Raw genomic sequence first — 11,008 nt, 5'->3', positions numbered from 1 at the left:
TGGAGTTGCTGTGAGGATCTGAGATGAATGTCGTGAGCTCTACCGAAGGAATCGAATGCCTGCGGCTTTTATTGACGCTAACGGTCGAATCCCGATTGATTGGATTGCTCCCAATCGATCGGGGAGACTTTGGATCGATCAACGGATTGATCCAGAGCACCTCTGTGCTATAGGAATTTGCCTAGATCGATCGGCTGATCGATCTAGGGCTTATCGCGATAAAACGCACATTCCCAATCGATCCACTGATAGATTGGGACATCTGGATCGATCAGCTGATCGATCCAGAGGCGTTCTGTGCGCTCGTGACTTCCTCCCAATCGATCACTGATCGATCCAGAGGCGTTCTATGCGCTCGTGACTTCCTCCCAATCGATCCACTGATCGATTGGGACGAAGGCTTCTTGCGGGGACACCCCAATCGATCGGCTGATCGATTGGACTCCAGCCAATCAATCCACTGATCGATCCAGCTGCTGGTTTTTGCCCAAAACCAAGTCCCAAAGCCCCCAAACCAACATCCGGTCAATCCATGACCTGTTGGTTCATCATGCCTAGCATCCGGTCACCCTTGACCTGCTAGGACTCCCTCACCAAGTGTCCGGTCAATCCCTTTGACCCACTTGGACTTTTCTTCATCATGCCAAGTATCCGGTCAATCCTTTGACCTACTTGGACTTTCACCAGATGTCTGGTCAACCTTGACCCATCTGGATTTCCCCCCATGCCTGGCTTCACTCACCAGGACTTCCATTCTGCCTAGCTTCACTCACTAGGACTTCTCTTCTGCTTGGCTTCACTCACTAGGACAAATTGGATGGTTGTTTATGCCTTGTTATAATTAGTTGTTTTGCTTCCTAAGTCATATGGAAATTACTAGTTCGATTCAGGAGGTTAGTTCGATTCGGAGTAATATTGTGCAAACCTAGTTGTTATTCCTCCATGCCCTGTGAAGTGATCGGTTATGTTTGAATTTGAGGAAATTCTAGGTCCTATTCAATGTTGCTCTGACTTTCAATATAGCTGTAGATTTTCGAGGTTCATTCAAGGGTTTTCGATGTGTTACATGGTGATTTTCTGGATCGTTGTGTGCCGTTGAAGTTCTGGAATGGTGTGGATTTTCTAATTAAGGATTTATTGATTGGATTAATCGAGGTAAATCGACGATTAGTGTTGACTAATAATCATTATGATGGAGGGTTACCTTATCGGTTTTAGGAACTAGGTTTAGTTAGTTGATATATAGCATGATTAACTAAACTGTACATCATGTGATTTGCAGGATTTTGATTCGAGACGAGCATCTCGATGTGGGATTAATTAGCACGATCTACACATAAGGCGGGTACTTCTTGCTTTATTTTCTTTTAGTACTTTGACCTTAGTGTATGAATTATTTTGGATAAGGGATGTTTACCTTGACTCCACTCTTACTTTCCTGCGCTTGATACTTCCACACAATCTTTGAGAAATTCGTTCCATATCTATACAGTCTCTTGTTGTTGTCCATTATCAGTAGCAGATACTAGATACCATGTTTGTATGCTTTGACTGTTGCTTATTTATGTACGATATTGAGCATGCTGGCTTCATGTAGCATACCTGTTTCTGCTTATATATATATATATATGATGACTGTTGCATTGTTTGCATCCTGTCATGGCATACATGTCAACGACTCATTCTCCCTTACTGTCGAGAGAGTCGTTAAAAAGGGGTCGCATCCTCGGCCACTCGAGAGGGTGGCAGCTGGAGTTGATGCCGCTTGTCCTATCATGCCGCGCTCGGCCACTCATGGAGAGTGGTAGCTGGAGTTACGAGCAGCAGGGATCCCGTTGCAGATGTAGCTAGTTAGCTACTATGCAACTGTCCCCTCGGCCACTCGTGTGAGTGGTAGCTGGAGTGGGTACAGTCTGTCACTGACCCGGCCTCTCGACCATACAGGGGTCATGGTGCGGAGAGGTGGGCGGGAGTGACCATCCGTGCATACGCTGTTATTATATTTGCTTTGGCTGCTGCTGTCTATATATGCTGTTATTGCTTACTGTTGTTGTTCACATATACTGATATGCTTACTTGTGTTGAGATATATTCTCATTGTAAATGTTTAGTCATTGGAAATTTGTATATACCTTGCTTATTACCTCTATAGTTATGAACAGTACTGTAGCAGATTAGTACCAGTTCTGACCTACTATATCTAGCCTAGGATATGGTTTCAGGTATGAGCATTTATTTTGGTTCTATTATAGTATCTGCTATTTCTCTTATGAGACTGTATACTGTTGACACTCTCTACTTACATGTTATGTTCATGCACTATCTCTTTCCTTACCCGCTGAGTTCTAATACTCACCACCCCACAAAATGGTTTTCTTTCGCCAGGTAACAGATAGATGAGTCATGGATGCTTGGAGAGATGATGGCTGCCAGTCCTAGGTCCTACGCACACTCGAGGATAGTTTTCGTTTTGGTTTTGTTATCGTTTGGGGTGGTATATTGATTTGGTGTATTTTGTTTTTCAACAAGTCGATGTGAATTTTGGGTCAAGTCTGTGATGACAGGTATTTTTGTTAGTGTCGTTAGTTTTATGTTCGTATCACTTTATGTCTTCCGCTGCTATGTGTTTACGTTCAGCCATGTAGGCTTATTAAACTGCGTGGTTATATGTTTTATTCATTTATGTCCAGCCGAGTAGGCTGTGTATATTAACTGTGTGGTTATATTATTTCTATTTTGTATATATATTCCAGCCGAGTGTGGCTGAGGTATATTTTGTATGTATTAATGTTTCAGATTGTCACCCGTACAGGGGAGATTTTGTCGAAATTTCTTTGGACAGGGGCTACCTGGGGCGTGACAGTCTAGTGGTATCAGAGCAGTTATACGATGCCTGTTTGTTTTTCGAATTACGATTTTTGAGTTAATCTGATATCAATTTAGTGGTATCAGAGCGAGGTTCGATCTTGTTTCGATTTATGATTTTCGGTGTTCCGATTGTTTTGTTTTCCTTTTGTAAGTTGATCCCTCGATGTGACTCTCGAGTTTTGGGACCAGGCAGCGGCAGGATTTCTCCAAACTATAGGAGGTATGTTTTATCATACATATTTAATACTTGGTTAGTTGGTTATACTATGTATAACTTGTGTTATGTCAATTATTAGTTAGATCCATCAAACACTTTAAGTTACACCTTTGCATTTGATAATTTATGCATGAAGGTGTAAAAAGACTACCTCAAAGCAATCTTGATTGTCAGGAAGCATTCGTATAGTTAGCACTTTAAGTTACACCTTTGCATTTGATAATTTATGCATGAAGGTGTAAAAAGACTACCTCAAAGCAATCTTGGTTGTCAGGAAGCGTTCGTATAGTTAGCATTATTATATTTGAGTGTATGCTTTTGCTACAATTGAATTTTGAGGCTTTCTTTTTGCAAAGGTAGGAAACAACCAGAGAAAGAAAGTGGTCAGAAAACATATCGCAAGAAAAATGTTTGGACTGTGTATGAATATTCAAGACGGATTTTGATCTTACTGCAAACTGTTTTTAGAAATTTTAACAAGTGATTAATCAAGGTGTAAAGTATCCATTGGGAGTGTTGGTGTTGAATTAATTGTTGGTATCCAACATAGGCTTGAATAGGGTAGATCATTAGTATAGAGTTTAGTTGTAGTAGGAGTTTCCAACCCCATACAGATGGACAATCTAAGCGCATTATACGGATGTTAGAGGATTTGTTGGTAGTGTGCATTATAAATTTCAGATGTAATTAAATTACTCACGGTTGGCTAGATAGTAGTGAAGGAGTAGCAGAAGCAGGGTGGACTCATAATCCACAAAAGCGTCCGTTTCGGTTAAGGATTTGATCATGATATTATGTTGGACTAGTATATGGGTGTGTTATTTGGTTGTTACCCTCGGATGAGGATTTCCTGAGTTGAGCAGTAAATTTGGGGATTAAATTTTTAATTAGTGGGGGAGAATGTAAAATACGGCAACAAAATAATAATTAAAAATAAGATTATTTGACAAATAATCTTATCAGAATTTTTAGGAATTTTTTGAGATTTAATTGGAGCTTGTACGACATATTTAGAGGGGATGCACTTGTGGGTTTGAGAAAAGTCTGTTTGGAATATCCAAATATGAAAGTTATTGAGGAATAAACTTAGTTTTTAATTTACCGAATACTAAGTTCTAAATATAAATATCTTCTCCCCTAAGCTCTCTGCGCCAAACCCCTTGCCCGTGCCCTAGCTTCCCTTCCCCTCTCGCGACCTCCCGCAACCCAGCCGTCGGCCCTCCTCACGGAAACGCCAAGACGCCGTCGGCTCTCCACTCCCGTGAGCATCCAGACGCTGATGCCCTCTCCTCCTCACGCCAGCACCCGAGACGAGCCCCAGCCACCGGTCTCCTCCCTTCCTTGCACGCGAGCAGCACATGCGACGACCTCTTCTCATTGCCCTAGCGCCAGCTGCCCGATCTACTGCCACCTGCGGCCACGACGAGAGCTTGCCAGCAAGTACACCTTTAGGTTAGTATGATTTCCATGAGGTAAGGGCTAGATGCTTAGGAGAAGTGGGATATGCCGATTGGGATGATTGTTTGGGTTGGTTGAGATGCGATTCGAGGTCTTCATGTTGCTCTTGTTGGTTCTTACGGCGTGATTTGGTTTCCAACATCAGATTTTGGGATTGGTTGCGGTTTTGTTTCCTTATTACGGATTTTGCTGGATTTGTTGGTGGATTAAGTCTTGATTAGAGTTGCTTTTGCCTTTCCCTATTGTTTCTGTTATTCTCGGACAGATTCTGGTAAGCTACAAATGATGAAAATATTGATCCTCCTTTTTGTTTTCGAAATCTCAAAATGGTTTTCTGATATATTAGGCTTCAATTGATGATCTCCTTGTTGTGCCCGGAGTTCTGTCCATTTGGTTTTAAGGAGATGTTTCTGCGTCTAGGTGATTTTCTGATCTGTTGACAAGATTTATATTAGTAAGTTGTTTTCAGTGATGTCACTCTTCTGCTTCAAGATGACAGCTGGGTTTGTGGACAAATTGGATGGTTGTTTATGCCTTGTTATTAGTTGTTTTGCTTCCTAAGTCATATGGAAATTACTGGTTCGATTCAGAAGGTTAGTTCGATTCAGAGTAAAATTGTGCAAACCTAGTTGTTGTTCCTCCCTGCCCTGTGAAGTGATCGGTTATGTTTGAATTTGTGGAAATTCTAGGTCCTATTCAATGTTGCTCTGACTTTCAATATAGCTGTAGATTTTCGAGGTTCATTCAAGGGTTTTCGATGTGTTACATGGTGATTTTCTGGATCGTTGTGTGCCGTTGAAGTTCTGGAATGGTGTGGATTTTCTAATTAAGGATTTATTGATTGGATTAATCGAGGTAAATTGACGATTAGTGTCGACTAATAATCATTACGATGGAGGGTTACCTTATCGGTTTTGGGAACTAGGTTTAGTTAGTTGATATATAGCATGGTTAACTAAACTGTACATCATGTGATTTACAGGATTTTGATTCGAGATGAGCATCTCGATGTGGGGTTAATTAGCACGATCTACACATAAGGCGGGCACTTCTTGCTTTGTTTTCTTTTAGTACTTTGACCTTAGTGCATGAATTATTTTGGATAAGGGCTGTTTACCTTGACTCCACTCTTACTTTCCCGCGTTTGATACTTCTACGCAAACTTTGAGAAATTCGTTCCATATCTATACAGTCTCTTGTTGTTGTCCATTATCAGTAGCAGATACTAGATACCATGTTTGTATGCTTTGACTGTTGCTTATTTATGTACGATATTGAGCATGCTGGCTTCATGTAGAATACCTGTTTCTGCTTATATATATATATATATATATATATATGATGACTGTTGCATTGTTCGTATCCTGTCATGGCATACATGTCAACGACCCATTCTCCCTTGCGGTCGAGAGAGTCGTTAAAAAGGGGCCGCATCCTCGGCCACTCGAGAGAGTGGTAGCTGGAGTTGATGCCGCTTGTCCTGTCGTGCCGCGCTCGGCCACTCATGGAGAGTGGTAGCTGGAGTTACGAGCAGCAGGGACCCCGTCGCAGATGTAGCTAGTTAGCTACTATGCAACTGTCCCCTCGGCCACTCGTGTGAGTGGTAGCTGGAGTGGTGTACAGTCTGTCACTGACCCGACCTCTCAACCATACAGGGGTCATGGTGCGGAGAGGTGGGCGGGAATGACCATCCGTGCATACGCTGTTATTATATTTGCTTTGGCTGCTGTTGTCTATATATGTTGTTATTGCTTACTGTTGTTGTTCACATATACTGATATGCTTACTTGTGTTGAGATATATTCTCATTGTAAATGTTTAGTCATTGGAAATTTGTATATACCTTGCTTATTACCTCTATAGTTATGAACAGTACTGTAGCATATTAGTACCAGTTCTGACCTACTATACCTAGCCTAGCATATGGTTTCAGGTATGAGCATTTATTTTGGTTCTATTGTAGTATCTTCTATTTCTCTTATGAGACTGTATACTGTTGACACTCTCTACTTACATGTTATGTTCATGCACTATCTCTTTCCTTACCCGCTGAGTTCCAATACTCACCACCCCACAAAATGGTTTTCTTTCGCCAGGTAACAGATAGATGAGTCATGGATGCTTGGAGAGATGCCGGCTGCCAGTCCTGGGTCCTACGTCACACTCGAGGATAGTTTTCATTTTGGTTTTGTTATCGTTTGGGGTGGTATATTGATTTGGTGTATTTTGTTTTTCAACAAGTCAATGTGAATTTTGGGTCAAGTCTGTGATGACATGTATTTTTGTTAGTATCGTTATTTTTACGTTCGTATCGCTTTATGTCTTCCGCTGCTATGTGTTTACGTTCAGTCATGTAGGCTTATTAAACTGCGTGGTTATATGTTTTATTCATTTATGTCCAGCCGAGTAGGCTGTGTATATTAACTGTGTGGTTATATTATTTCTTTTTTGTATATATATTCCAGCCGAGTGTGGCTGAGGTATATTTTGTATGTATTAATGTTTCAGATTGTCACCCGTACAGGGGAGATTTTGTCGAAATTTCTTTGGACAGGGGTTACCTGGGGCGTGACAAGGTCTTTCACCTGGCTTCACTCACTAGGATTTCCCTTCTGCCTAACATCCCAGTTAGGACTTTCCAGTCAAGTATCTGGTCAACCTTGACCTACTTGACTCTTCTCCAACCAAAATGATCAGATCCTGATCAGAGGGGAATTGTACCAAACAATCTCCCCCAAATGAACAACTGCACCTGCACTTGTCCATTTCATCGAAGTCTTGTATTATCAAATATCGAAACTCAAACCAAGACTCAAGCTTGGTCAACCAGATCAGCCTTGACCTGAGGGATATTGCACCAACATTCAGGAATTGCCGTCTCCCGGACTCTTCTTCCCCCAATCGCCCTGGGGTTTCTTTCCAAGTTGGAGCCCCAGATGAAAGGATAAGGATATACTGTAATGGCCAGGAGCATGCTCTACTGCGCGTTCCCTTCTGCCCAGCATTTGCTGGTGCCAAAAATTCAATTATTTTTATATATATAGAAGAAGATCAGTAGATAACTGTTCTTGTTCTTTACCGGTCCATCTTTCTTGGAGGATGATGAAGAAATTGTTGAAATTGTGACAAACGAAGTTGTACGTACTATATTACTTTAGTTTCTTTGTTTCTGGATTCTCTACTTTTTTTTTTGGCTTTGCTCGATCATTCGCTCCAACATTATTGCTTTTTCCCTTGTTGAATCAGGTGGTACCAACCACAAAGATCAAGCTTTCTTCTTCTATTTGACAAGATCTTACTGGTTTTTGGTCTTTTGTAAGATTTGCTTCAGCTCTGTGCCATTTTATCAGGTTCCTGTTGTTTCACAACAATATATCCTTCATTTACTATCATTTGTGCTATTTTTTGTTGCTATACTTGGTATCTTGCAAAATCTTCTTGTCTTCTTTTTAGATGCTAGTGCTATGTCTTCAGCTTTGCCTTTTTTATGCTGTGCATGCTTTGATCCAAGAATTTTTTGCAGAATAAATTGAGTTGTGGAATTAGGACTTTTTTGAATTAAGATCAAGCATCGACAAACATAGCAGAAAGCATAACTCTTAAGGAGAGACAAGGAATGAATACAACTAAGATCAAACGGAGAATCAGTAAATATGAGCTGGGATGCACGATCGGGGAAGGAACATTTGCCAAGGTCAAGTTTGCAAGGAATATCGAAACTGGAGAACCCATTGCCATCAAGATTCTTGACAAGGAGAAAGTTCTCAAACACAAATTAGTTGAACAGGTGGCTAAATTTTCCTGAAATTTTTTACTTCCTTATAAGCTAAGTTTGTTTTTTTTCTTTATAACATCTGCAAAACTATTTTTGTAGTAACCTAATCCCAATGTGTGTGAATGCATGATGACATTGGAGCCTTTGTGCTGATTTCAGACAATTGAATCCTACATGTATAGGCAGATGCATTTGAAAACTTAAAATGCACTACTATTATCTTTTTTTCCTGAATATTTTTGTTTCCTGCCACCACAGAAGTAGCTTTGTTAAGTCTTCCTCGATCGTCTCTTGACATATTTCAAGTTTACTAACAGTAAATTCTTTATGCAGATCAAGCGAGAAGTAGCTACTATGAAGTTAATAAAGCATCCTAATGTTGTTCGCATCTATGAGGTCTAATTTTGCTTTCAACCTTATTTCTAGTCTCACTATGTGATAATTTTGGTAACACTATCCTAGTTGAAAGAGTGGCATTGTGATGCTTTCCTTGTCCCTCGTGATGTCTATTTCACAATTCATTTTAGTTATCATCTAGTGACATGGTACTGTAGTTTGGTCGGTAATCATCAACTAGAGTCTTGCGGTCCATGCATTAATCTCTCAATTGATTCACACTTACAAGAACTAGGCAATAAACACACACACAGATGCAGGAATATCAATTTCTTCTTCGAGAAATGTTCATTCACTTAGCTGATTAATGTTTTTCCCTATTCCAAGTGATGGGAAGCAAATCTAAGATTTTCATTATACTAGAATTTGCTATAGGGGGAGAGCTTTTCGACAAAATAGTAAGTGCAAATTTTGATGCATCAATTTCCTTATGACAATTTTCTTCTCTAGAAAGAACATACATGCTCAAGCCATAGGGAATATACTGTTGTCTTGAACGCGAATTGATAAAGAGTATATACTACCGACACCAATGAATTCAAACATAGGACCTTTTTGAGATCATGTTAAAACTTATTAGCTTAAAGCTTATCTCAAAACTTTGATTTTTCTTAGAAACTCAAATTATCACCATTCATATACTTCTCACTCTAGTCTGATATATCATGTAGGTAAACCATAGTCGTATGAGGGAAGATGAAGCACGAAGATATTTCCAACAACTTATCAATGCGGTTGATTACTGCCATAACAGGGAGTTTACCATCGCGATCTGAAAGTAGACTAACCACACACATCCTTATGACGATGAATTGTTCAAGTCTTTGAGCAATATTAATTATGTTAAATGTATTTCTGCAGCCAGAAAATTTACTACTCGATGCCTACGGTAACCTGAAAGTTTCAGACTTCGAATGAAGTGCATTATCACAACAAGTCAGGGTAAACTTCATTTTGATCAGTGGATAATTTCTTAATATTTTTCGATTTATAATCATCCAATTAAGCTTCAAATTTTTTTAATGTTTGTTCCAGGATGATGGCTTACTTCATACCACTTGTGGCACTCCAAATTATGTTGCTCCAGAGGTCGAGATAACTATCTCGTGACGATATGTTTTGAACTAGTTTGAAGATCAAATCTGATACTTGTCTAAAATAATTTTGCTCTTCGTATTAGGTTCTCAATGATAGAGGCTATGACGGAGCAATTGCAGATTTATTGTCTTGTGGAGTCATCCTATTTGTGTTGCTTGCAGGTTACTTGCCCTTTGAGGATTCTAATATTATCACCTTGTACAAGAAAAGTCACTAAAGTCATGTCTGTATGCTAAATGCACAATATTACACAACTCTGTTGTCTACGTAGTTATATATATTTATAATTCTCATAAATTTGCAGGAACTGATTCTTCAACCCATTCACCTCCCAATAGGATTGGACAAGTTTCACATAGTGTTGTTCTAGGAATTGTTAATATTTCTGATCAAAGAGAAGTAATGGATTTGTTACCTAATATTCGTCGGGTCTTTTCTTCAGAAGTTGTATGACTTCACCTTTACTTGAAGTTATGCATTTCTATGTTTTGGTCTCTTGCAGGTTTATCTACAATATGCTTTATCCTTTTTAAAGGTTGGTGTAGTTCTGCTATCTCTAGGAGTTGGAATTTTATCTCCTGCTGGTGCTAACAACACCCCACTTGTCTCCTTTATAATAAGAAGATGTTTTTAGGGGTATGAAATAGTAGGGGTAAACAAATTCATATTTAAGCTTTGTTGGTAGCTAGTTCTATTTTTTTAACTAAATATTTAATATTTCTGTTTTACTAATTTTTGTATATTATGCAGGTTTGCTGTGTTGAGTATATCATTTTAGAGAGGGATAAATTTTCTTCTTTGTTTCCAAATGCATAGTTGGAATTAGGTGGGCTACATATGGACTCTCCTCTTCTCTTTGCCATTTTTACCACTCTTCTAGTACTTCCCACAACAGGGGTTCGAGATTTAAGTGTTCTTAGTTACCTATCAGGTGATTATATATTTATTTTCTTCTATTTGCATTTGTTAATTGTAATGTGGTATATTCACCTTTTGACTAGATAAATAATTAAATGCTAGCACTTTTTATTGAAAGAATTAGACAGCTCCTACTAATAGCACAGGACATTCACAAGATGTTAGTAGCAGAGCTCAACAAAACAATCAAACACAGCCACCTGTTTCGTTGGTCAATCAACCCTTTCAAGTGCAGCTCGCGATCACCAGCCGCACTACAACCAAATATGGTAGAATTT

At 39.4% G+C, this 11,008-nt stretch overlaps 1 pseudogene; it reads left to right on the top strand.

Annotated features, from left to right (window-relative positions):
- The first annotated feature begins 7,642 nt into the window (after positions 1 to 7,642).
- LOC122010708 lies at positions 7,643 to 10,576 on the top strand (annotated as a pseudogene).
- The last annotated feature ends 432 nt before the right edge of the window (positions 10,577 to 11,008 follow it).

The sequence above is a fragment of the Zingiber officinale genome, chromosome 8A (genome assembly GCF_018446385.1).
Source record: "Zingiber officinale cultivar Zhangliang chromosome 8A, Zo_v1.1, whole genome shotgun sequence".
NCBI classification, from domain to species: Eukaryota; Viridiplantae; Streptophyta; class Magnoliopsida; order Zingiberales; family Zingiberaceae; genus Zingiber; species Zingiber officinale.
This window is presented reverse-complemented; position numbering and strand designations above follow the sequence as displayed.